The sequence below is a fragment of the Schistocerca nitens genome, chromosome 7 (genome assembly GCF_023898315.1).
Source record: "Schistocerca nitens isolate TAMUIC-IGC-003100 chromosome 7, iqSchNite1.1, whole genome shotgun sequence".
Taxonomy (NCBI): Eukaryota; Metazoa; Arthropoda; class Insecta; order Orthoptera; family Acrididae; genus Schistocerca; species Schistocerca nitens.
Window position 1 is genome coordinate 219,533,396 of NC_064620.1, and position 26,530 is coordinate 219,559,925.

A 26,530-nucleotide genomic window follows, 5' to 3' on the forward strand; every position below is an offset into this window, starting at 1 on the left:
GCTAACGACATGACATACCAACACTAGGTTAGACCATTGACAGTTATTACACTGAATTTTCGTGAGTAATTGAAATAGGAAGTGACACTTGACACAAGAAATACTCCACATGTTTGCTTCTGTTTGCCACAATTCTTGAAGTGGTGTACACACTGTGAAATATTATGATCATTAACACTTCGTAATCGTACTTACTTACTGAAAGTTATTCAAACTAAAGGCTGTTAGAGGTCATGTATGCATTTCTTTTATTTAATGATGGACAAGGAACCAAAATGTATCTTATAATTTATAATGAGTAGAAGATTTGGGTCAGATGGATTATACAGAGGTTGTGTGTGGACACTGTGTCTTCGGATTGTATGGGATGCTGAATTGAAGTTGCACTAGGATTTTGTCTGTACTTGTTCGAGGAGACTGACTAGAGGAAAGAGTTGTTATGGAAGTGAAATGATATTGGTGCTGAGGTTTATATGTATCGACGTATTATTGAGGTATTGAGATTATGTGAAGTTGATGATTATTGGGGTTTCGTGGACAAGAGGTAAGGTAAATGAGGTATTATTGAAGTATTGAGATTATGTAATGCTGATGTTTATCGGAGTTTTGGTGGATAAGAGGTGAAGTAAGTGAGGAGCATATTTTTTTTTGTTGGTCTATATGGAACAAGGAGGATGAAGATGGCAGACTAGAACACTCAAGTAGAAGGAAGATTGTCTACACACACACTTTGTTAAATCACTAAGCAGTATATACTTTTTTTTTTGGAGAGAGGAAGCAATTGCATATCTTGGGTCACTGACAGTTGTTCAGCAACCGTACATTTTGATCTGGCTTGGCAAACATTGGTCTTGACATGATGACTATGATGTTGACTAACTATTATTGACTGTTATACATTGCTGCCACTACTACTTGATACACATGATGAACATAAAATTTTGACAGAATTGCATTTACACAGTTAACACTATTCAACTACACAGTAGCACTAAATGTGGATGAAAGATGAGTGAGTGTGTTTTGTGTGTTTTCCTTTTATAATCCCAGAGAAGTGATCCCAACCTATCTCCTAAATATTATTTTACTTGTTTGTTGTGGCTTGCACTGACACCCATAAATATTATAGGTTTACTGGTATTTGTGTATTGTAATAGTTAATAGGACAATTATCTGATATCATTTGTGTGTTTGTTATGATTTGTATGTTTAGTGTAAAAGCATTGTATGTGTATTCAAACTATTGTTCATGCCTGAACTGTCTGATTAGTGATGGTGCTGCACTTTTCAACATGGTGGATGCCACCTGGACATGTTTAATTTCTGCTGATGAACAGTGTGATTAGTGATAGTGAATTTTATGGACTGCGGTCGGCACCTGGTCACCATTACTGGGTGCCACTGATGGACTGCTTCTACCGAAATGGTGTTACTTGTTGATGTCTGCACCTGCTCAACATTGCTGGGTGCCACTGATGGACTGCTTCTACTGAAATGGTGTTACTTGTTGCTGTCTGCACCTGCTCAACATTGCTGGGTGCCACTGATGGACTGCTTCTACTGAAAAGATGTCACCTGTTGATGTCTGCACCTGCTCAACATTGCTGGGTGCCACTGATGGACTGCTTCTACTGAAAAGATGTCACCTGTTGGTGTCTGCACCTGCTCAACATTGCTGGGTGCCACTGATGGACTGCTTCTACTGAAAAGATGTCACCTGTTGGTGTCTGCACCTGCTCAACATTGCTGGGTGCCACTGATGGACTGCTTCTACTGAAATGGTGTTACTTGTTGCTGTCTGCACCTGCTCAACATTGCTGGGTGCCACTGATGGACTGCTTCTACTGAAATGGTGTTACTTGTTGGTGTCTGCACCTGCTCAACATTGCTGGTGCCACTAATGGAACTGCTTATACTGAAATGGTGTTACTTGTTGATGTCTGCACCTGCTCAACATTGCTGGGTGCCACTGATGGACTGCTTCTACTGAAAAGATGTCACCTGTTGATGTCTGCACCTGCTCAACATTGCTGGGTGCCACTGATGGACTGCTTCTACTGAAAAGATGTCACCTGTTGCTGTGTGCACCTGCTCAACATTGCTGGTGCCACTAATGGAACTGCTTATACTGAAATGGTGTTACTTGTTGGTGTCTGCACCTATTCAACATTACTGTGTGCCACTGATGGACTGTTTCTACTGAAAAAATGTCACTTGTTGGTATTTGCACCTGTTGACCATTGCTGGTTGCTACTGCTGGAACTGTCAACTGCTTATTCTTGAGCTATGGAAAGCGTTTATATGAATATTTGTATAAACTGATTTTTTTGTGTATTACTGTTTGTGAAAAGTTATGAGACTCTTACCTGCACATATTCATCATTGCTGACGCTATTGATTGAACTGTTTAGCCACATAATACTTGTGTAAACTGTTATGTAAAGTCACATGTATGAAAGAATTTGTATTGCTTACTGTATTTTAAATATTAGGTTATTGAAAGGTCAGTGCAAAGCCAAAATTTTATCTAGTATGTGATATTTACGTATTAATATTATCTTTTATTTTTGTCTGTATTTTTTTGACGAATTTGGTGGTATTTTCACCACCAATGCTGGCAAAAATACCATCAAATTCTAGCCGTGGAGGAAGGGCATATGAAAGGTGGCTACACTGAGCCACAGCGCCAGAGATCGCGCTAGAGAGCATTGTTCCGCCGCCTCCACTGGCAGTGATTATTGAGAACTCGTAGTGGGCAGTGCTTTGGGAGAACTCGTGGTAGTCAGTGCTGAGATGTCGTATTGAGGAGTGTTTGTTGAGGTGAGCTAGTAGGCAGTGCTTGCTGAGATGTGATACTGAAAAGTTCTTGTTGAGATGTGATAGTAGCGAGTCGGTGTGGAGAGATTGTAACGTCTAGAGTGCTTTTCATCAATATAAATTAAGGTAACAAACTACTTTTCTTTTCTTTCTCATTATTTCAATGTCCTGAATAATGCGTCATTACAGGTTCAGTCAACAAAGCATCTGGCTTGTGTTCTTGTATTAGAGTGTAATTCTGGTTTTCTTGAGTAATTATGGTATTTCTGTTTTCTTTAATTAATTCAGTATTAATGATATTTAAAATTTCTTGTGTTGTTGAAGAAGAACCGTGCCAGATGCGTACGTTGAGTCATACTTCCACACACAGAACAGTTACACTTGTGCTTTGGTTTCGTAGGTTTTATAGTTGCTGGGGACTTAATTAATTAATTGTGTTAATGAAAATTTCCATTTCATTCTTTGTTGTTGTTCTTTGCAGTCAGATAGCGTAATAATACTAGTCAGGGCCAACCGTTTACGAGACTTTGTAATCGGACATACAGCTACTAAAACCAAAAATTAAAATTATTTGCATTCTATTTTAATTAAGCCCCCATACATCACTCGTATTGTTCTCATGAAAGAAAGACAAGTTTTTTTATACCTTCTCTGAACTTAACCCCCAGTAACTTGGGAGAAACATATTTACGCGACAAGTAATAGCAGGCCCAAAAATTCTTTTCCTCTCAGCGTAATGGTGTCAGGGTTCAAAGCTAAACTTTCGAAGACAGTAACACTTCCATCCCCATCTTTGTGGCGATGGAGGTGATGGTGGTGATTTGGAAAAGAGGGGCCATTGCCCTCGTTCTCGTCAATTCTAGAATTCCTTACAGAATTCTCACACACTTCTAAAAGTGACTAGAGTACCCTCAGTTCTCTGCGATACAATAAGTTTTTGTGCTGCCTCTTAATTTAGTTCTTGTGGCATGACACGTCTCTAAACTCACCATCGCATTTGTACGAGAGTCTGCTGAAAGGTAATGCCTCCAAATGCATTATGTGAAAATTCTTGAAGCTGTATAAATAAAACAAACGTTATTAATATTCTACATATTTATTCTTTATGTCTACATATTTGCAGCCGTCGGCCGCTAGAGGGCTACGAACTGTAGCTTGTAACACGGCGGTGTGCAACAGAACTATGTTAGTGCGTGGGAAACAGCTTGCTGTAATAAAGTTTCGAATTCTAAGAGTTCGTCAATAATGGAGCACCCTCTCCTTCAGTAGAACACTGACAGACAGCACATGAAAATGAGCCTGTAGAAAGGCTGCACTGAGAGATAAATATGCACAAGCTGGAATAGTTTTAATCGACAGTAGGCAACCCAAATAACTGAAATGTTTGAGAGGATTTCTGGCTTGTGCTAAAATAAGGGTTATACATATTTCTGTCAAGTAGGTAATGTACAGATGAATCTGAACACTTTCTATATTTTCACTTGCAAACTTACTACTTTCCTTTATAATCTGGACTTTAATAAAAATGACAAGGTACTGTTAATCAGAACACAGGGATAAGTTGTGATCTAAATGACAATAGATTTATTCATTATTAACATCACAAGACAAAAAAATGTCTAAAGAACAGTCACACAAACATTTTTATTTGACAAATGCTTTCACTGACATGGAGTCTATGGTGAGGCCAGCTGGGTATCGACACACGTCACTAACCAGAACACTAATCGTTTTATCTGACTTCATACACTTGAATACGCCGCCATCAAGCATCTGTACTCTACTATTCGAAAAAAGAAAATTATGGTCCCAAAGAACAGGGTGCTGAGAAACGTACATTGGAGCCCTACGCCGTAGCAGCAAATACTTTACCCTCCTGCTGATCAAGAAGGCACAACATGATGCGTTCAGTGACTGAAGTCATGGACGGCCGCAATCTGTTATTAATGGTGCGCGCCCGAAAAATGTAAGTATGTGGTCTCGCGTTCGAGTAATTCGGAACGCAGGTACTTCCCTAAGAGCCTCTGGAACCCCGGTGGATTCCAGTGTGCAGATGGACCCGTTTGCTGGTCTGCCAAACCAATTTGACTCCGTGCCACGACCATGCGTGACAGAATATGTCATATGTTTAGATGGCCGACTAAAGACAAATAAGTACACACGTGCATCACTCGTTGTGTGCGTGATGCTAGAAGCAGTACCTCTGATGGTTCAGAAGGTGACTGTCACAGGCTCTAAGTGGCATACTAGCAAAGGCCACAAGTCTCACTGTTTAGGTAGAGACCTGTAGTTCTTTACCAGCGTAGCGCCAGTACAAGAGAGTGATCTCTTCTCTTTCTGTCTGCTTCCTCCTCAGCTCGATAGCAAAGCACATTTACATCTTAGACTTCCCCCACTTTAGCACAAGCCAATCGCGAGGGGAGCGCGGCATTCGAAGCTGGGAGAGCGCCCTTTGCTCTGCATACACCGATTTGACCAATCAGAGACTTTAAAGTTAATTGGGAGAAAAGGAGAAAAGATTCAGTTTTGCGGCCTATTTCCCAGGCATTTATGCAGTGTCTTTTGCTAACAACATGACCAGGATGGAACCACATCCCTCCATAAAAAGCTTGTTATCTCCCCTATTGCGTCCATTTCGAAGTTTCCAAAGAAAGGCCATAAACTCACTAAAAGCCTCGTGCTTTCACAAATATGTTTTATAACAGAGTCTGGACGTCTGGGCGCCAGTGACCTGTCCCACGGAAAGTCGCAGAATGCTCACAGTTGTCTTGTTGGCTTCCTGCCTAACAAGGGCCCATCCTCTGCTTTATTGCTGGTCTACAGTGCGCTGGCCATTGCAGCTGCGACTTCTCGGCGCTAGTTAGTCTACCTGGACACAGATGCCGACCGACAGGCGCCAACCAATGTGTCTGCACGGAACTCGGCTGTGAGGAAATGTTTCCACCCAGGTACCGCAGAAAAAAATGCGCTTCCCTCGGCCCACCGTCTCCGCGCTCTTTTACTGAAGTCGTTTAAATCGGCACCCTATCCCTTTGAAAGCAGGTAAAGCTTACCATTATTCCTTCTCTAGAGCATGCAAGCAAGGGCATTAACTACTGCCCACTATTTCATCATGATGTTTGAAGTCAAATTGCAATAAAGATCATATTCTCTAAGAACATGAAGCAGCATAATATAATAATATCAGAAGTGAGAGTGCCCTGCAATCTCTCACACTTTTAGTAGATTTTGACTGTGGCATATGAAACCAGAAAACGATCGGTAACTTGAAGTACAGTGCTACTGGAATCATTTACGACCTACAACAATTCGTATTCAGTTTCAAGGACAATTGCCAATAGCAGCGAATAGCAAAATAGTTTTGAGTACTCGCAGTTGGCTTTGAGTAATCTTCCTGAAATCAGTATCCTTTACATATTCCAGCCTACTAAAAATGATAGCGAATTAATATGTTGTCTTTGTCATGGCGCAGAATGTGAGTTCAGATTGCCAAGATTATGACACGAGGAGCATTCAATAAGTAATGCAAACATTTTTTTCTCAGTCAGTTCCAGTTGAAAAAAATGCGGATTTTGTTGTGGGACACTGTGGAACATTCCCGCTTCATGAACTTCCGACAGGTGGCGGCGCTATACGTAGCCTTCAAAATGATGTCTGTAGTGCAGGTCCGTTCCAAGCAGAGAGCTGCCTTTGAGTTTCTTTTGGCGGAAAACCAGAGCACTGCAGATATTCATAGGCGCTTGCAGAATGTGTACTTAGATCTAGCAGAAGAGCAAAAGCACGGTGTGACGTTGGGCGAGGCGTCTGTCATCATCGCAACAAGGTCATGTAAGCTTGTGCTGCCCGGCCGACTTCACGCAGCTGTGTCTCCTGAAATACTGGAACGTGCGGACACACTCATTCGAGGTGGTCGACGGATCACTGTCAGGCACCCCGTTGAACAATTGCACGTCTCTGTTGGTAGTGCGGACACACTCTCCCACCAGTTGGAGTACTCAAAGACGTGCGCCCGTTAGGTTCCTCGTCGCTAACAGAAGACTGTAAAGAGCAACAAAGGACCATCTGCGTGGAATGTCTTGCACGTTATGAGGAAGGTTGGCTCGCATGTCGACGAGTAAAATGGTCCATGCAGGCATACAGGCCCTTCCAGTAAGTTGGGGTAAGATACTCGCTCTGGACAAATGTTGAAAAATAGGGTTTTGTAGCCAAATGAGTGGGGAATAATATGGTGTATTGGAATTCTGAATAAAACCAACCAACTTCCAGAAAAAAAGCGTTGTATTACTTGATGAAAGCATCTCGTATTTAGTCCTGGGGGAGTGAGAGAGTGGCGGAAGTCCGGTAACGACTGAGTCAAAAGCTATAACAAAAATTCAGATTTACCATTAGCTTGCTGACGATGAAAAAAGTCCAGGAAGCAAGATTTTTGTAACGATTTTATTTACGAGGGCCACTCCAAAAGAAATGCACACTATATTTGTAAAAATACAGTTTTCATTATGCATGTGTGAAAGTTTTACAGTGTGTAGATACATCCTTCCCACTTGTTTTCAAACTTAGTTCAACCTGTTCCCGTGAGTAGCGCCGTCACAGCATGTCTTCAAGATGGCTGCTACACTTGACGTTCGTCAGACGCAACGTGCTGTCATAGAATTCCTGTGCTGTGAAAACGAGACAGTGGGAAACATCCACAAGAGGTTGAAAAAGGTATGCAGATGCTGCTGTCGATTGCAGTACAGTTAATTGGTGGGCAAGCAGATTACGTGATGAAAGCAGGCACGGCAGTATTGAGGATTGTCCTCGCAGTGGCAGGCCTCGTACTGCACACACTCCAGACAATGTGCAGAGAGTTAACGAATTGGTGACTGTGGTGTCACCGCCAGACACCACACTTGGTAGGTGGTAGCCTTTAAATCGGCCGCTGTCCGTTAGTGTACGTCGGACCTGCTTGTCGCCACTATCAGTGATTGGAGACCGAGCTCCGCCACACGGCAAGTCAAGAGAGAGACTACCTAGCACTCGCCCCAGTTGTACAGCCGACTTTGCTAGCGATTGTTCACTGTCTACATACGTTCTCATTTGCAGAGACGACATTTTAGCATAGCCTTCAGCTACGTCATTGGCTACGACCTAGCAAGGCGTCATATTCAGTTACTATTGATATTGTGAATCATGTACCTTCAAGAGCGACGTTCATCAGTAATGGATTAAAGTTAAGCATCAAACTTATTACGTCCGCTTTCTGAATTCTAATTCCTTGTCATGTTCCAGATCTCACGTCAGTATAGTCCTTCCCTCCTCACGCCAGCCTGCGTGAGCTAAAACGCGTGCATTTCGGCCTCCTCTAGTAACACGGTGTTGGCTCTTCTGCCAACACAACAGTGACTGCTGACAGACGCATCACAGTGAACGAATTGTCACGCTACGTTGGGATAGGGGAAGGAAGTGTTTGCAGAATACTGAAAGTGTTGGCGTTAAAAAAGGTTTGTGCCAGGTGGGTTCCCAGGATGTTGGCAATGGCTCACAAAGAAACAAGAAAAATGGTATGCAGTGAACTTTTGGAACAGCACGAGAATGGTGGAGATGAATTTCTTGGAAGAATTGTGACAGGTAATGAAGCATGGCTCCATCATTTTTCACGAGAGACGAAGAGGCAATCAATGGAGTGGCATCATGCCAATTCACCCAAGAAAAAAAAAAATTCAAAACGACACCTACTGCTGGAAAAGTTATGGCTACAGTGTTTTTCGATTCCGAAGGACTCTTGCTTGTGGACATCATGCCAAATGGAACCAACATAAATTCTGATGCATATGTGACGACACTGAAGAAACTTCAAGCTCGACTGAGTCGTGTTCGACCACATTGGCAAAAGCAGGATGTTTTGCTGTTGCACGACAATGCACGGCCACATGTCAGTCAAAGAACCATGGAATCGATCACAAAACTCGGATGGACAACACTGAAACACCCGCCTTACAGTCCTGACCTGGCTCCATGTGACTATCATCTCTTTGGGAAACTGAAAGACTCTCTTCGTGGAACAAGGTTTGAAGATGACGACTCCCTCGTGCACGCTGCCAAACAGTGGCTCCAACAGGTTGGTCCAGAATTTTACCGTGCGGGTATACAGGCGCTGGTTCCAAGATGGCGTAAGGCAGTTGATAGGGATGGAAATTATGTGGAGAAATGAAAATATTGTTCCTAAAGGATGTATCTACACACTGTAAAACTTTCAAACATGTAGAATAAAAGATGGATTAAAAAAATAGTGTGCATTTCTTTTGGAGTGACCCTCGTATTTGACGACATTTGTCCAGAATGGTGTTTCCCAGCTGTACACTGATGAGATAAAACATAATGACACTTGCTTAATAACGTGCCGGTCCATCTTTGGACTGCTCTACAGAACCGAATCTGCTTGCTATGGATTCACCAAGTGCGTGATATGAATGGGAAAGTATGTTGCACAAGATGTCTATGATCTTTCGAAATTTCTGTAAGTTTTGGACAGTAGGTTTGTAGGCGTGAAGCTGGCGTTCTGGTAGCGTCCCAGATGTGCTCCATCGGGCTAATCTTATGGCCAAGTCATCGCTATCACGCTCCTCAAACCACCGTTGTACGATTCTGGCCTTGTAACAAGGAGAGTTATCCTGCTGGAATATGCCATCGCCGTTGGGAAAGACATCAAACAATAATAATGTCCATGTAGGCCTATTCCAAGCCGTCATGGTGGCTTCAACTGGATATGGTTGACTGAATGACCGGAGTGTCATTTCCTCGTGTTTCTATTTGTTTATTGTCAATTCCAATTAGTGGACGAGTTACGTTGCCCTGGATATCTTCATTGTTTTCTGCCACAAGAGAGTCAGAGTCAGATTTGTGTTACGTTTCTAATGATGTCATGTTTACAAGAATGACAAGCTGTTGTACATATTTGAACATATCTTGAGGAGAAGAACTGGATTACGGAATAGAGAATATAGAGTGTCATTGTTGTGAGCAGCTTGGGTGAATGAGCTGTTAGGCTGAGCGTGCGATAGTTCTCGCATTAACTTGTCCTTTCTACTTTCGTAATTGTGTGAATGATATTTTTGAGAAAGTCTGATGGTACGTTGCCAATCTCATAGATTCTGCACGCCAACTCGAATAGTCGTTTGGTTGCCATTTCCCCCAGTGATTTTACGAGTAGAAATTCCGATGGAATACCTATCCCAGCACCTTTTCCACCGACCCACTGTCTCCTCTGCGTTTAACAATGGAATTCCGACTCCACCCTTAATGTTACTCTCTTTGCTTTTAATTTCGCCAAAGTCTGTTTCGACTTTTCTATATGCTGAGTCAGTCCTACCAACGATCATTTATTTTTCGATTTCACACCTTTCCTACAGCGTTTCGCCTTGTATTCCCTGCACTTCCTATTTATTTCATTTCTAAGAGATTTATACTGCTGCCCCTGAACATTTTTGTACTTCCTTCCTTCGTTGATGAACTGAATTATTTTTTCTTCTGTTATCTAGGTTTTCTTCGCAGTTGTCTTCTTTGTGCCTATGTTTATCTGGAGGGCAAGAAGTGCGTTATGGTACAAACAATATAAAGTGTTATTTTAGAAAAAGATATAGTGCTGTCCACATCTTCGTAGCCAACAAAGTTACAGAAAAGGCATTCATGCTGATTACTGTCCCCCTGGTAGCTAAAAAACATTTGGAAAATCTGCATGTACATTTGAACAACAACTTCACAACTTTTATTGTCTACAGTTGGAGAAATAACGATATAAAACTGATCGAGAGCTGATTCTGCTGTAGAATCTGAGAGGTGGCATGTCTTTACGATGCACACGGTGACTTGCCCCCTCTCATATTTATATACACTCCTGGAAATGGAAAAAAGAACACATTGACACCGGTGTGTCAGACCCACCATACTTGCTCCGGACACTGCGAGAGGGCTGTACAAGCAATGATCACACGCACGGCACAGCGGACACACCAGGAACCGCGGTGTTGGCCGTCGAATGGCGCTAGCTGCGCAATATTTGTGCACCGCCGCCGTCAGTGTCAGCCAGTTTGCCGTGGCATACGGAGCTCCATCGCAGTCTTTAACACTGGTAGCATGCCGCGACAGCGTGGACGTGAACCGTATGTGCAGTTGACGGACTTTGAGCGAGGGCGTATAGTGGGCATGCGGGAGGCCGGGTGGACGTACCGCCGAATTGCTCAACACGTGGGGCGTGAGGTCTCCACAGTACATCGAATGTTGTCGCCAGTGGTCGGCGGAAGGTGCACGTGCCCGTCGACCTGGGACCGGACCGCAGCGACGCACGGATGAACGCCAAGACCGTAGGATCCTACGCAGTGCCGTAGGGGACCGCACCGCCACTTCCCAGCAAATTAGGGACACTGTTGCTCCTGGGGTATCGGCGAGGACCATTCGCAACCGTCTCCATGAAGCTGGGCTACGGTCCCGCACACCGTTAGGCCGTCTTCCGCTCACGCCCCAACATCGTGCAGCCCGCCTCCAGTGGTGTCGCGACGGGTGTGAATGGAGGGACGAATGGAGACGTGTCGTCTTCAGCGATGAGAGTCGCTTCTGCCTTGGTGCCAATGATGGTCGTATGCGTGTTTGGCGCCGTGCAGGTGAGCGCCACAATCAGGACTGCATACGACCGAGGCACACAGGGCCAACAACCGGCATCATGGTGTGGGGAGCGATATCCTACACTGGCCGTACACCACTGGTGATCGTCGAGGGGACACTGAATAGTGCACGGTACATCCAAACCGTCATCGAACCCATCGTTCTACCATTCCTAGACCGGCAAGGGAACTTGCTGTTCCAACAGGACAATGCACGTCCGCATGTATCCCGTGCCACCCAACGTGCTCTAGAAGGTGTACGTCAACTACCCTGGCCAGCAAGATCTCCGGATCTGTCCCCCATTGAGCATGTTGGGGACTGGATGCAGCGTCGTCTCACGCGGTCTGCACGTCCAGCACGAACGCTGGTCCAACTGAGGCGCCAGGTGGAAATGGCATGGCAAGCCGTTCCACAGGACTACATCCAGCATCTCTACGATCGTCTCCATGGGAGAATAGCAGCCTGCATTGCTGCGAAAGGTGGATATACACTGTACTAGTGCCGACATTGTGCATGCTCTGTTGCCTGTGTCTATGTGCCTGTGGTTCTGTCAGTGTGATCATGTGATGTATCTGACCCCAGGAATGTGTCAATAAAGTTTCCCCTTCCTGGGACAATGAATTCACGGTGTTCTTATTTCAATTTCCAGGAGTGTATTACTCTGAGTAATTCGATTTGGGGAAGTATAGCCAAGTACAGTCATTGAGAACTCAGAAGATCTGAATATTTTCCTCTTTAGTTGCATGCGGTGAAAAGTTGCTATTCCTTCACAAGCGGACTTCCCACGCAGCGTCTCTGGTCACCCGAGTGGTCCGGTAACAGGCGGGTTCTGCTTAACTTGAAAGGGTTATGCCAATGGGTGTGAGGGAGCCAACTGGATGCTGTCCAGATGCCGACATTGTCATAAGAGTGGGGGTGACACGCCCACAGGGGCCTGAAGGACTGGCTGGGGCTAGGGATTCCATTACTTTGCAGAAACTTAGTGAAAACACTTTCTGACGGGCTACGAGCGAGGCGTGGGAATGTCTTGTGTTCCCAGGCAGTCTTGGTGGGCAAATTCCCACATTTTCTGCAAAATCGTAACTGTGATTGGCTTGATCAGGGGATAGCCCCGTGGTGTAGCAAAATCGGCGCAGAAACTGGCGCCAAGTATCTCCATTGGTGGAATAGTAGTGCTTCGGCAGTAGAGTGGAATTTTCTGCCGGTTTTCGAATTGCTGATTGGCACGTTTAACCACGGCCACTGTGGTGGGGGCGGTTATGTTCTGTGTTCAGAATGTACGGGTGCTCTTGGTAGGGTGGAGTCTCGCCTTTCGGTCGGAGTACGTTACAAGACTGAGCTCTCGCTGCTCTGGACAACCTGCCTTCTGTTGGCTGTCTAATATGCTTTCATTTAATTGTAACTGTTTGACGAAGTTGCTGAAGTTTCGACTTCAACGTAACGTTACGAGTACAGTTGGCAATTGAGCGTTCTGCGTACAAGCAGCCCATGTTGTCCGTCTTGAATAGTTTTGGCTAAAGTTGACTGTATCGGAGTTACTGTGTGACTTCACTTGTTAAAATCAATCACTGTACCATCAGTGCTTGTGTGGCGAGCCTTCTTCGTCTCCCTCAGAGGCGTATTTGTATTGCTAGGAAGTCCTTAGTCTGGAACAACCAGACGAGGATAATTTGTTTCGGGCTATACTCACGACATTATCATCACCACGACGGGACGTCGAAGCAGCCAGCCATTGCCTCCGGTATGCCAGATCGTGTCCTTGCAGTTAAGAAGACAGCTTGGTAATGTATGTCCGCAGCACCGGCAGATTAGGGAATTTTGCTATTTGATCAGAGCTAATCAGAGCTCAGCAGAGCGCGCCTGTTCCCGTCTTTTCTAACGTGGTTCTGTCTTGGGTGTTCATTGTCTGAGTTCTCACTACTGTAGAAGCAATTAATGTTGGGTTGGCTGGGTGTTTCTCTTAAGATGTGAGTTGCAAGGAATTGGCTCCACATACCTCTTGGTCATAAATGTCACAAGCTAGTTTATGGACAACTTCACCTTCACAACATTTATTTGAGTATCCAATTTGACGTATTGTAAATGTTTCATGGGTTTTGTTTATTATTTTGAGTTTAGTCATAATAAATCAAATTGTTATTTTGGACAGAACTTTCATTCTGTAAATCGGTAGAGCAACCCATTCATTTCTCATTCCGTTAATGAAACTTTCCTTCATCAAATTAATTTCTATCAAATTAAATTATTGCAGGTGCCAAACTCTTTTCTACTCCACTTATAGGGTCGATTACAGTCAGTTTGCGTGTCTTCTTAATCCATGTGCAACAGCAAAAGTCAAAGTTAGAAAAGGGGGGAGGGGCTTAGAGCATCATTTCCATATGAAGATTCTAGAAGAATTTAGTGTTAAATACACTGCTTGCCCTGGCCCCTTGTAGATCCTCACTGTTTCTTCCAAGTACGCGGTCCATGAATATACCCATGATCTAGGGGTAGCGTCTTTAATTGTTACAGTAATCAAAATGTCCTCAGTCCCGTGTTCGAACACCAACACTGCCTAAATTTTGAATAAAAATCATCATCAATGGAGGCCGAAGACTTCCAGTATAAGAAGTCACCCTCATTCTGCCAACGGCCTTGTCAGTGAGGGCGGAGGAGTGGACAGCAGTGTCTTGCCGTTGGGGTGGGAAACTGCCCTAAAAGATGGAGGAATCAGCAGCGATCCACGGCATGAGGATGCAGAAGCCAACTGAAACCACTACACTGCACATAATTTATATCCATAGGACATGTGGCATATAACTGAAAAAGTATCATGATCTCTTCATTGGTAAAAGACTCTGAACTAGTCTCCCACGCGGATCTCCGGGATGGAACTGCAAAGGTGGAGGTGACCATGAGAAAAAGCTTGAATAACCAACGGAAGGATAGCGTTCTATGAGTCGGGGCGTGAAATGTCAGAAGCTGGAACGTGGTACAGAAGCCAGAAAATCTGAAAAGGGAAATATTAAGGCTCAATCTAGATATTGTGGGGAGGTCAGTGAAGTGAAACTGAAAGAAGATAAGGATTTCTGGTCTGATGAATATAGGGTAATATCAACAGCAGCAGAAAATGGTATGCCGGTTATGAATAGGAAGAGAGTGAGTTACAGAACTGTGAGCAGTTTAGTGGTAGGGTTGTTGTCTTCAGAATCGAGAGCAAGCCAACACCGACAACAATAGTTGAGATGTCGTAAGCAGCAGATGAAGAGATAGAGAAAGTATTGTTCAGTATTGACCGGGTAATTCAGTACATCAGGGAGATGAAAAGCTAATTGTCATGGCGGATTGGGATGGGGTTGTAGGGGAAAGAGTAGGAAAAAGGGTTACGAGAGAATATGGGCTTGGGAGTAGGAATGAGAGAGGGAAAGACTAATTAAGTTCTGAAATAAGTTTCAGATTGTAGTATCGAGTACCTTGGTCAAGAGTATACTTGGAACGGACCTGGAGATACAGAATGATTTCGGTTAGATTACATAATCGTCAGGCAGAGATTCTGAAATCAGATATTGGATTGTAAGGCGTACCCAGGGGCAGATAGAGACTCAGATCACAATTTGGTGAGGATGACGAATAGGCTACACTTTAAGAGACTAGTCAGGAAGGATCAGTGGGCGAAGAAGTGCGATACGAAGGTACTAGGGAATGAAGAGATACGCTTACTCTGAAGCTAGAGATACTGGGATAATGAATAGCTCAGTAGACAGTTCAGATTAAGAGGAATGGACATCTCTAAAAAGGGCAATAATAGAAGTTGAAAAGAAAGACAAAGGTACAAAGAAGGTAACTGCGAAGAAACTATGTGTAACATGAGAAATACTTCAGTTGATCAAAGAAAGAAGGAAGTACAAAAATGTTTAGGAAAATTCAGGAATACATAAATACAAGTATGTTAGGAATGAAATAAATAGGAATTGCAGGAAAGCTGAGACGAAATAGCTGCATGAAAAATGTGGAGAAATCGAAAAGAAATGACTGTCGGAAGGACTAACTCAGCATATAGCAAAGTTCGAAATAACTTTCGGTGAAATTAAAAGCAAGGACGCTAACGTTAAAAGTGCAATGGGAATTCCATTGTTGATTACAGAGCAGAGAGAGGATAGGTAGAAAGAGTACAATACATTGAATGCCTGTATGAGTGGAAGGACTTACCAGATGACGTGACAAAAGAAGAAACAGGGGTTGATAGGGGAGAGATAGGAAATCCAGTATTGGAATCAGAATTTAGATGAGCTTTGGAAGACTTAAAATCAAATAAGCCGGAAGGGATAGATGATATTCTATCAGAATTTCTAAAATCATTTGGGGAAGTGGCAAAAAAACGATTATTCATTTGGTGTGTAGCATGTATATTGTGTGTAAAATTTATGACTGGCGATATATCACAAGACTCTCGGACGGAAAAAAACATCATCCACATAATTCCCAGGATTGCAAGAGCCGACAACTGCGAGAATTATCGCGCAGTCAGCTTAATAGCTAATACATCCAAGTTGTTGACAAGAATAATATGCAGAAGAATGGAAAAGGAAATTGATGTCCTGTCAGGTGACGATCACTTTGGCTTTAAGAAAGGTAAAGGCAGTTCTCAAGTTGCGGTTGATAATGGAAGCAATACTGTAGAAAGTTTTCAAGTCACATTCGTTGGATTAGTCGACCTGAAAAAAGCGTTCATTAATGTAAAATGAATATGTTCGAAATCCTGAGAAAAACAGGGGTAAGCTACAGGGAAAGACTGGTAATATACAATATGTGCAACAACCAAGAGGGAACAGTAAGCCTGGAAGACCAAGACCGAAGTGCACGGAGTAAAATGTGTGTAAGACAGGAATATAATCTTTCGCCCCTACTGTTCAATCTATACATCGAAGAAGCTATGACGGCAATAAAAGAAAGGTTCAAGAGTGGGATTAAAGTTGAATGTGAAACGATATCAATGTTAAGATTCGCTGATGACATTGCTATCATCTGTGTTAGCGAGGAAGAATTACATGACCTGTTGAATGGAATGAAGAGTTCTGATGAGTAAGGAATGTAGATTGAGAGTAAATCGAAGAAAGACGAAAGTAAGTACTGTGAAGTAGCAGAAATGAGAACAGCGAGAAACTTAGCATCAGAATTGGTGGTCACGAAGCAGGTGAAGTTAAGGAATTCTGCTACCTAGGCATCAAAATAACCAATGACGGACGATGCAAGGAGGACATCAAAAGCAGACTAGCCCTGACAAAAAGGGCATCTCTGGACAAAATAAGTCTACTAGTATCAAACATAGATCTTAAAATGAGGAAGAAATTTCTGAGAATGTAGGTCTGGAGCACTGCATTATATGGTAGTGAAACATGGACTGTGGGAATACCGGAACAGAAGAGAATCGAAGCATTTGAGGTGTGGTGCTACAAACGAATGTTGAAAATTAGTTGGACTGATAAGGTAAGGATTGAGGAGATTCTGCGCAGGATCGGAGAGGAAAGGAATATGTGGAAAACACTGAAAAGGAGAAGGGTTCAAGAGTGGGATTAAAGTTAAATGTGAAACGATATCAATGTTAAGATTCACTGATGACATTGCTATCATCTGTGTTAGCGAGGAAGAATTACATGACCTGTTGAATGGAATGAAGAGTTCTGATGAGTAAGGAATGTAGATTGAGAGTAAATCGAAGAAAGACGAAAGTAAGTACTGTGAAGTAGCAGAAATGAGAACAGCGAGAAACTTAGCATCAGAATTGGTGGTCACGAAGCAGGTGAAGTTAAGGAATTCTGCTACCTAGGCATCAAAATAACCAATGACGGACGATGCAAGGAGGACATCAAAAGCAGACTAGCCCTGACAAAAAGGGCATCTCTGGACAAAATAAGTCTACTAGTATCATAGATCTTAAAATGAGGAAGAAATTTCTGAGAATGTAGGTCTGGAGCACTGCATTATATGGTAGTGAAACATGGACTGTGGGAATACCGGAACAGAAGAGAATCGAAGCATTTGAGGTGTGGTGCTACAGACGAATGTTGAAAATTAGTTGGACTGATAAGGTAAGGATTGAGGAGATTCTGCGCAGGATCGGAGAGGAAAGGAATATGTGGAAAACACTGAAAAGGAGAAGGGACAGGATGACAGGACATGTGTTAAGACATCAGGGAATGACTTCCAAGGTACAAGAGGGAGCTGTAGAGGGCAAAAACTGTAGAGGAAGACAGAGATTGGAATACATCCAGCAAATAATTGAGGACGTAGGTTGCAAGTGCTACTCCGAGGCGAAGAGGTTTACACAAGAGAGGAATTCGTGGCGGACTGCATCAAACCAATCAGAACACTGATTAAAAAAAAAAATCTGTATTGTTCGTTCGCATCCCCAGCTGTTGTTTTATGGTACCGTGCCAACTGCAGTGTTTCTCCTAGTAGTCTGTTCTTTTATTAGGGTTTGATGTACATAATGTACTTACCACACAGCTAGCGAGGTTCATGTCCCCACCTGCACGCTCATCTGACGCAGAAATACGCACAGAAACATAGCTCATCTGATGAGCATGTATCCAGACATCTATTAGAGGACGTATACACTATTCACGCGTTTATGACGGCATTAACTCTGCTGGGGACGCTTTCAGTGAAATGTCTGAATGTCTGGAGGAATGGCAGCGCATTCTACAGCTACATTTACATTATTACTCTGCAATTTTCAATTACGTGCGTGGCAGAGGGTTCGTCGAACCACCTTCAAACTATTTCTCTACGGTTCCACTCTCTAACAGCATGCGGGAAAAACGAGCATTTAAATCTTTCTGTGCGAGCTTTGATTTGTCTTATTTTATCATGATGATCGTTTCTCGCTATGTAGGAGGGAGCCAACAGAATATTTTCGCTTTTGGTGGAGGAAGTTGGCGATCGAAATTTCACAAGAAAATTCTGCCGCAACGAAAAACGCCTTTGTTTTAATGACTGCTACCCTAATTCGCGTATCATGTACGTTGCGCTCTGTCCCTTATTTCGCGATAATACAAAACGTGCTGCCATTCTTTGAATTTTTCGATGTCCACCGTCTGTCTCATCTGATGCACACCACACAGCAATACTCCAGAAGAGGGTGGACAAAGCTTGGTGTACGCAATCTTTTTAGTCGATCTGTTGCATTTTCTTTGTGATGGTTCCAATAGAAGTTACTCGTAGTTGTAATCTTCATATATTTAGTTGAATTTACAGTCTTTAGATTTGTGTGATTTATCATGTAACCGGAATTTAGAGGATTTCTTTTAGTACTTATGTGGGTAACGTCACACTTTTCAATATTTAGCGTTAACTGCCACTTTTTGCACCAGACAGGTATCTTGTCTAAATAATTTTGCAATTGGTTTTGATCTGTGATGACCTTACAAGGTGGTAAATGACAGCATCATCTGCAGACGATCTAAGAGGGCTGCTCAGATTGTCTCCTACGTCGCTTATGTAGATCAGGAAGGAATACCAGAGGGCCTATAACACTTCCTTGGGGAACGACAGGTATTACGTCTGTTTTACTCGACTTTTCGTCAATTACTACGAACTGTGACATACTTGACAGCAACTCACGAATCCAGTCGCACAACTGAGACGATACTCAATAGGCAAGCAATTTGATAAGAAAACGTTTTTGAGGAACGGTGTCGAAAGCCTTCCGGAAATATAAAAATACGGAATCAATATGACAATTCCTGTCGATAGCACTCATTACTTCGTGAGAGTAGAGAGCTAGTTGTGTTTCACAAGAATGATTTTTCTGAATAAATGTTATTCGTCAATAAATCGTTTTCTTCGACATAATTCGTCATGTACGAACACAGAGTTGGATACTGATGTGACTTGTGCAACTTTCCAGTCTTTAGGTACAGATATTTCGATGATCGAGCGGTTGTATGTAATTGCTAAGTGTGGAGCTATTGTATCAGCGTACTCTGAAAGGAACCTGACTGATAAGCAATCTGGACCGGAAGACTTATGCTGCTTCACTACACCGAGGATGTCTACTTCTAAGTTACTCATGCGGACAGTTTTTCTATATTCGGATTGTGGAATATTTACTTCGTCCTCTCTGGTGAACGAGTTCCGAAAAACCGTGTTTAGTAACTCTGCTTTAGTGGCACTGTTATCAGTGACATAACCATTTTCATCGCGCAGTGAAGGTATTTATTGCATCTCGCATTGAAGTTCAAGCTAAATTTCAAGTGATAAAATTTCGCCAATCTTGTAGATTTTACGTTCTTTTTCAATTTCGTTGCTTCTGCAAGAGTGTTCTGACTTATTTAGTGCACCAGGGGCGGATTGGTACCAGAGCTTATCTCTCAGCTGCCATCGATACAAATTCTTTGAATTCAGACCACATCTGGTCTGCGCTTACATAGTCAGATCAAAAGGAGAGGAGACTGTCTCTTAAATAGGCGTATAGCGAATTTTAATCTCTCTCTCTCTCTCTCTCTCTTTTTTTAGATTACTTTGTGTTTATTTTGGGGGTTCGGATGTTACGGTATTCAGTCTCGCTATAACAGCTTTGTGGTCACTAATCTCTGTATCCGTCATGATTGCTCTGTATTTGTTCACGATTATTAGTTGCTAATATGTCAAGTATGTTCTCGCAACCATTTACACTTCGAGTGGACTCCTGAATTAAGTGTTCGAAATAAATTTCTGAGAAATCATTCAGTACGATTTCGTACGACGTTTAAAGATGTATTTTTCCCAACATATCGAAGGCAGACTGAAGTCACTACCAAATAAAATTGTATGAGTGAGGTACCTGTTTTAAATGAGACTTAAGCTTTCTTTGAATTGTTCAACAACTAAATTGTCTGATCAGGGGTCGGTAAAACGAACCAATTATTAATTTATTCCGGTTGTCAAGTGTAATCTTACCGATATTAACTCACAGGAACTATCTACTTCAATTTCACTTCAAAGTAAAGTACTTCTGACAACAATAAACACTCCACCGCCGACTGTATTTCTTATGTCCTTTCTGAACACGATTAGGACTATATCGATTTGAGCTTCAGTGATTTCTATTAGCGCATGGAGCTCCGGTTCTTTCCCAACACAGCTATGACAATTTACGACAACAACATCAATTTTTGCTATCTCTACCTTCCTGTGTTTGCCCTACACCCTTGCAGAATGACACAATTTCTGTAATTTCCCGAGAGCCTCTAACCTAAAAAGAAAACGCCCAGTCCCTTTCACACAGCCCTGCTACCAGTGTAGCCTCTTCCTGTGTGTAGTGGACTCCTGATCTATTAAGCGTTAAATTAACAGCAATAGCAGCCCTCAGTCGCAAAAAAAAAAGTCTTTTCACCCAGGTTTCGGCACTGCTATGAGTGCTTTCATGAGAACTAAAACTCTGGCACGTCATGTATCAAACTAAAAATCAAGCGATAAAGCTCTAGTCACCAAATTTGTAAAACATAATACATAAGAGGGCGTCCACTATGGGCTGCTCACATGCGTCGAGCTACAGTAACACTCTCTCATGCTACCGTAGCTCGACGCATGTGAGCAGCCCATAGTGGCTTGCTATTTATGTATATAAGACAACAAGTGTCTGGCGCAGTTGTTAGATCAGCTACTGCTGCTACAATGACAGGTTATCGAGATTTAAGGGGACATTGTACATAAAATTCGTTGAAATTTGACATTTTCTGTTTTCTACTCCATAATGCACTCTGGACTTTCCTGAACATATTGGTATATAGTACATTAAAATCAGACAATTGTGAGACATTCAAATAGTATTTTGAATGTTGACGTGTGACTGTCAAATTTCGCGGCTACGCATATAATGCCACAGTCTAGAAGACTGTGAATTGCTTTGTTTTGTGTCTACTGCTACGTCTCAGAAGTTGGCATTGCGAATAAACAAATCAGTCCTCTGTATCTGATACTAGTTTTCATTGAAAGTAGTGTGATTATCAGCTATTTTTGTAGTAAGCTAACTTCCATTGCTTTTTATATGTAAATAAAATGATAAGCGTAAAAGTAATGTCAAGAAATGCAAATTTGCGGGGACAGATACGTGAGACCTGCATTTTCTTCTGAACTACTCGAAAACACGAGTATCAGCTGATGAAAACCCATGTCATGCTTTGTGTCCACCTCCAAACACTTGGTGTAAATATAGGCAAGCTGAATTTTCTGGCACCCTGCACGAATTTACACATAAACATTCTCTTCGTTTGGCAGTAATGGAGCTAACGAAACCTATTTAAAGAGATTTGGCAAATCCTGAGCTACTAAAGAAGTGTTTACATGGGAAGACCTAGAACGTCAATGAGTCCTTCAATAATATTGTGTGGTGCCATGTGCCTAAAAATGTATTAGTTGGCCTTATGACTCTAAAGTTAGCAGTGTCTGACGCTGTAATAACTTTTAATGGTGGGAACTATGAAAGACCTAAGGTTCTGGAGAAGTTAGGGCTAAGATTTGGACAGAACACAGCTAAAGGACTGTGGGAACTGGATGAGCTTCATGTAAGTGAAGCAGAGTTAGCTGCTCAGCAAATGACAAAAGAAGCAAGAAAGAAAAGGAGGAGGCAAGCACTGGGCTGTTGTGACAGTGAAGAAGACACAGACTACGGGCCAAGGCAATTTGTAAGTAGGCTGTTTAGGTTTTTTTATTGGTAACGCCACCTCTGTATGAAAATCACTGGCTGTGCTGTGTGCAGTCTGTGGCTGCTTTGCATTGTTGTAATACTCGCCATTGTAGTGTTAGGCAGCTGGCTGTTAACAGCGCGTAGCGTTGCGCAGTTGGAGGTGAGCCGCCAGCAGTGGTGGATGTGGGGAGAGAGATGGCGGAGTTTTGAAATTTTTCGTGAACTGCTATATATATATGATGATATCAAGGTAAATACATTGTTTGTTTTCTATTAATATCTTTCATTTGCTAACTATCCCTATCAGTAGTTAGTGCCTTCCATAGTTTGAATCTTTTATTTAGCTGGCAGTAGTGGCGCTAGCTGTATTGCAGTAGGGGGAGTAACCAAGATTTTTGTGAGGTAAGTGATATGTGAAAAGTACAGGTTAATGTTAGTCAGGGCCATTCTCTTGTAGAGATTATTGAAAGTCAGATTGCGTTGCGCTAAAAATATTGTGCATCAGTTTAAGCACAGTAGTGTACTATTATTAAAAGGGGACGTTTCATATGTCGACCCTTAGCCTAGGATACCTCACTGGAATCTTCTGATTTTTTCTTGTAGTTTGTGTAATTAGTGTAGATTTTGTTTATTGCTAGCGCGTAATTGTAGAGAGAATCTCCTTTGTAGTTGCAGTCTTTCATTGTTGTACAGTAAAACAGGTGTGGCACGCATGTAGATTTGCACCAAGTATTTCGCAGCTGCAATTAACTAGATATTATTTTCAGTGCTATGTTAATGTGTTCCCCTATTTTTGCTCTTCAAATTGTGTTTTTCTGTGTTGTCGTGTGAAATACTGTGACAATAATGGCGTGTGAAAAACGTAACACTAGGCTCCAAAGTAAACTGAGAAATGACAGTGAAGATGAAAGCAGTGTGTTAGCGCCGCAGAGTAATGAATTAACTAATGTTCAAAGTAGTAATTTGGTAATTGTGCATAGGGAAATGGAGCGGGCGGCAAACAATGCCGTGGACAGTGAAACAATTAGTGAAGAGGGAAGCATTATCGATCGATCGGTCGGCAACAGCTCGCCTCAGGAATCGGGAATGACAGAACACAATATTGCAAATACTGTAGACTCCGGTTTTGGGTTCTCACCGTTTTCTCAAATGAGTCAAGACACATTTTCCACTTGTCAAAATGTGAATGTTGCCGGTGCAAATTCACTGCAAAAAAGCATAGAGAAACAGATTCCAGACACTAATACATTATTATTGCAATTAATGCAACAAATGGGACAAAATCTTCAAAAGTTAGACACAGTGGAACAAAATCTTAAAAAGTTAGACACAATGGAACAACACCAGAGACAAACACAGTAACAGTTAGACACAATGGAACAACACCAGAGACAAACACAGCAACAGCTAGACACAATGGAACAAAATCAGAGACAAACACAGCAAAAGCTTCAAAAGTTAGACTCATTGGAGCAAACTCTTGAACAAACACGTGAGGATTTAACTACTGAGTTACATCACATTGAATCGAAATGTCAAAAAGTCTGTAATGACGTAAAAACACAAATTTGTGAGCATTTCCAACCTATTTTTTCGCGTCATGAAAATGCATTACAGAATCACGAAGCAGCCATAAAAGAACTGCAAACCATTGTTCATGAAAATCATGAGACCTTGTCGGCTAAAATTGACTCAGTTGCATCTACCGATTCGGTTACGCAACTTGCAAAAACTCAAGAAAACTTAAAGGACACAGTAGATACGACTTCAACACAAATGGACACTCTGAATCTTGGTTCAGAAAAACACACTGAGGAAATAAGTACACTATCAGAGAAAGTAGTTGAACTTTCGGATCAGCTAAATAATTTATCTACGAAGGTAGATGATAATCTGAATGACACAGAAGAGTGCGAACAAATTAGGAAATTCAAACAAAATCAGAATCAAATTAATACGCAACACCAAAGAGAAATCCGAGAAGCACAAGATCAGCTGACACAGGTAATACAAGAATTACGTGTTTCAGAGGACACTCGCGCCCCAATACAGGAAGAGGGACATAGAAATACGGAACAGCCACAAAAGAATAACACAGCGCATTTCGGAAATTATGAAAGAAATTGGGAAGGTGCACCGAATTTTGAAGTGGAACCGCCGAAACGACGTAACAATGACCGATACGCGACTCGCCGACATGATGACTTTGACTATAAGCTGTTCATTACTACACGTAAATTCAAAACATTTAAGAATTCTGCCAACGACATTCATCCACAAGCGTGGCTCCATCAATTCTCTCATTGTTTTCCCCCCAACTGGTCATTGGAGCACAGGTTAGAATTTATGTGTGGCTACTTGGAGAATGAACCAGCTGTAAGAATGCGATCGGTCATTCACGATTGTCACAGTGAAGGAGATTTTTATCATGCCTTCCTCTCAGCATATTGGTCTCAAGCCACACAAGACCGAGTAAAACATAGCATCATAATGATGAAACGTTTCGAACAATCTGAATTTTCCAGTATTATGAAATATTTTGAAGACATGTTGCATAAGAATCAGTATCTTTCAAACCCATACAGCCCCTCAGAACTCATCCGAATTTGCTTAATCAAATTACCTGAACATTTACGACATATTATTTTGGCAGGACGTTGCAAAGACGACATTGAAGCTTTTCAGGGACTGTTACAAGAACTGGAAATTGACACTGACAATCGCGGAACGCGAGAACAGGAACACAACAATTACAGGTCACATCCGTCGCAATTTCGCGATGAAAGAAATAATAACTGGACACGACAAGGCTATTCTTACAACGCAAATCGTGACCAAAACAGACACCACCCATATGACAACCACTGGCAGAGTAATAATAGTTACAGAGAAAGATCGCATTTCCATAGTAATGACTATCACAGAGACAGCCAGAGACACAGACGATATGGAAACCAAAACAATTATTATCAAGGGAGGCAGAATAACTTCAGACGCAACAGTTCGGCGCACAGTTACGATTCCGGGAGAAATTCTCCACCACATGACAGAGAGAAAAGAAACTATGTAAACTACCGACATAACGACAGACCTGAATTTCATCAGAACTGGCGGGATTCTAACAGAGCTGGGTCCTCTCGGCAAGGCGAATTTGTAGAAGTTAGGTCTCCTAATCCGAATAACGGCGCGCGCCAACAAAGAGACAGACAATGACTCGCACAAGCAGGCAGCCGCGTGCGCCCACTGGCTCCGAGAACAATAACATAAGACGCTAGCCTTGAGAAAAATTTTAGCATTCTTTACCGATGTATACAACATGATAATTGCTTTGAAGTTGAAACTCTGTGCACTAGGAAGAGTAAAGCTTTACACCACATTTCACATGTAAAACCGTTTATTGAAAGATGATCTGCTTTTTAACTTTGTCTTTGCCATAAAACGTTTCACTTCACATTTCTAGTATGCATTGTCAGACGTAGAATCTGTTAACATGCAACACTGTTTGAAGTTAAATATTCAGTCAAGAAGCAAGAGAACTTATTTAAACAGAAATTACGAATGCATTGTTATTGTGAACAGACGACACAGTGTTATTGTGTGTGTGCATTCTTGCTTGTTTGTCGCACGATTACGTAACGACTATAAGGCTCACATACTTAGAACATTTACTAGTACTGCTAATGAGATTTTAATGCAACATTTTGGTTTATTTGAAAATACATTCTGAATTTAAAGTGCTTTCTGAGAGATACTAGATGACACAGTGGTTAGTTTATGTGACAGCTACACGATTTTTATCACGACGCTACTAATGAGTGATAATTTACAATGTTGCTTTTGCGGTGTATCTGTTTTATATCTGCACAGTTTTCTGAATTCTTCTGGAAAGAAAAACATGTTTTAGTAGTAACTTTTCCGTGGCACAACAATACGTCACAGCACAGTACTTTCTTCATCACAACAATAAGCGTAATAACTAAGATATCTATACGCAAAGCATTTCACTTTTGTTTATCATGAGGTAAGTACATTGACTTCTGCAGAACTTAGCTTTCGGAGGACGACAACTACGACACTTCCACAGAGATTATCTTACATCATGACGCACAGTTTAGCGCTACAGGACACGTATTTGAGTGATTAATTTTGTACTTAAAACATTTATTTTTAAAGATTTTTGAATTGCAAAGAAAGTTTTCCGTGATACATTTCATTCCATTGCTGTAATCTGTAACACCTGAGGGTATAATTACATTAATCCTCAGGGGGGTACACGCCTACTTTGTGTACCATGTGTTTGGCAAGCACAAGGAGCCCTAGCTATTATGGTATTTGCTTATACAACTTTACACATCGGTACCATATTTCTCTAACACAGAAATTACACAGCTATCTGATCATGTAACTGAGAGATAAACATTTTTT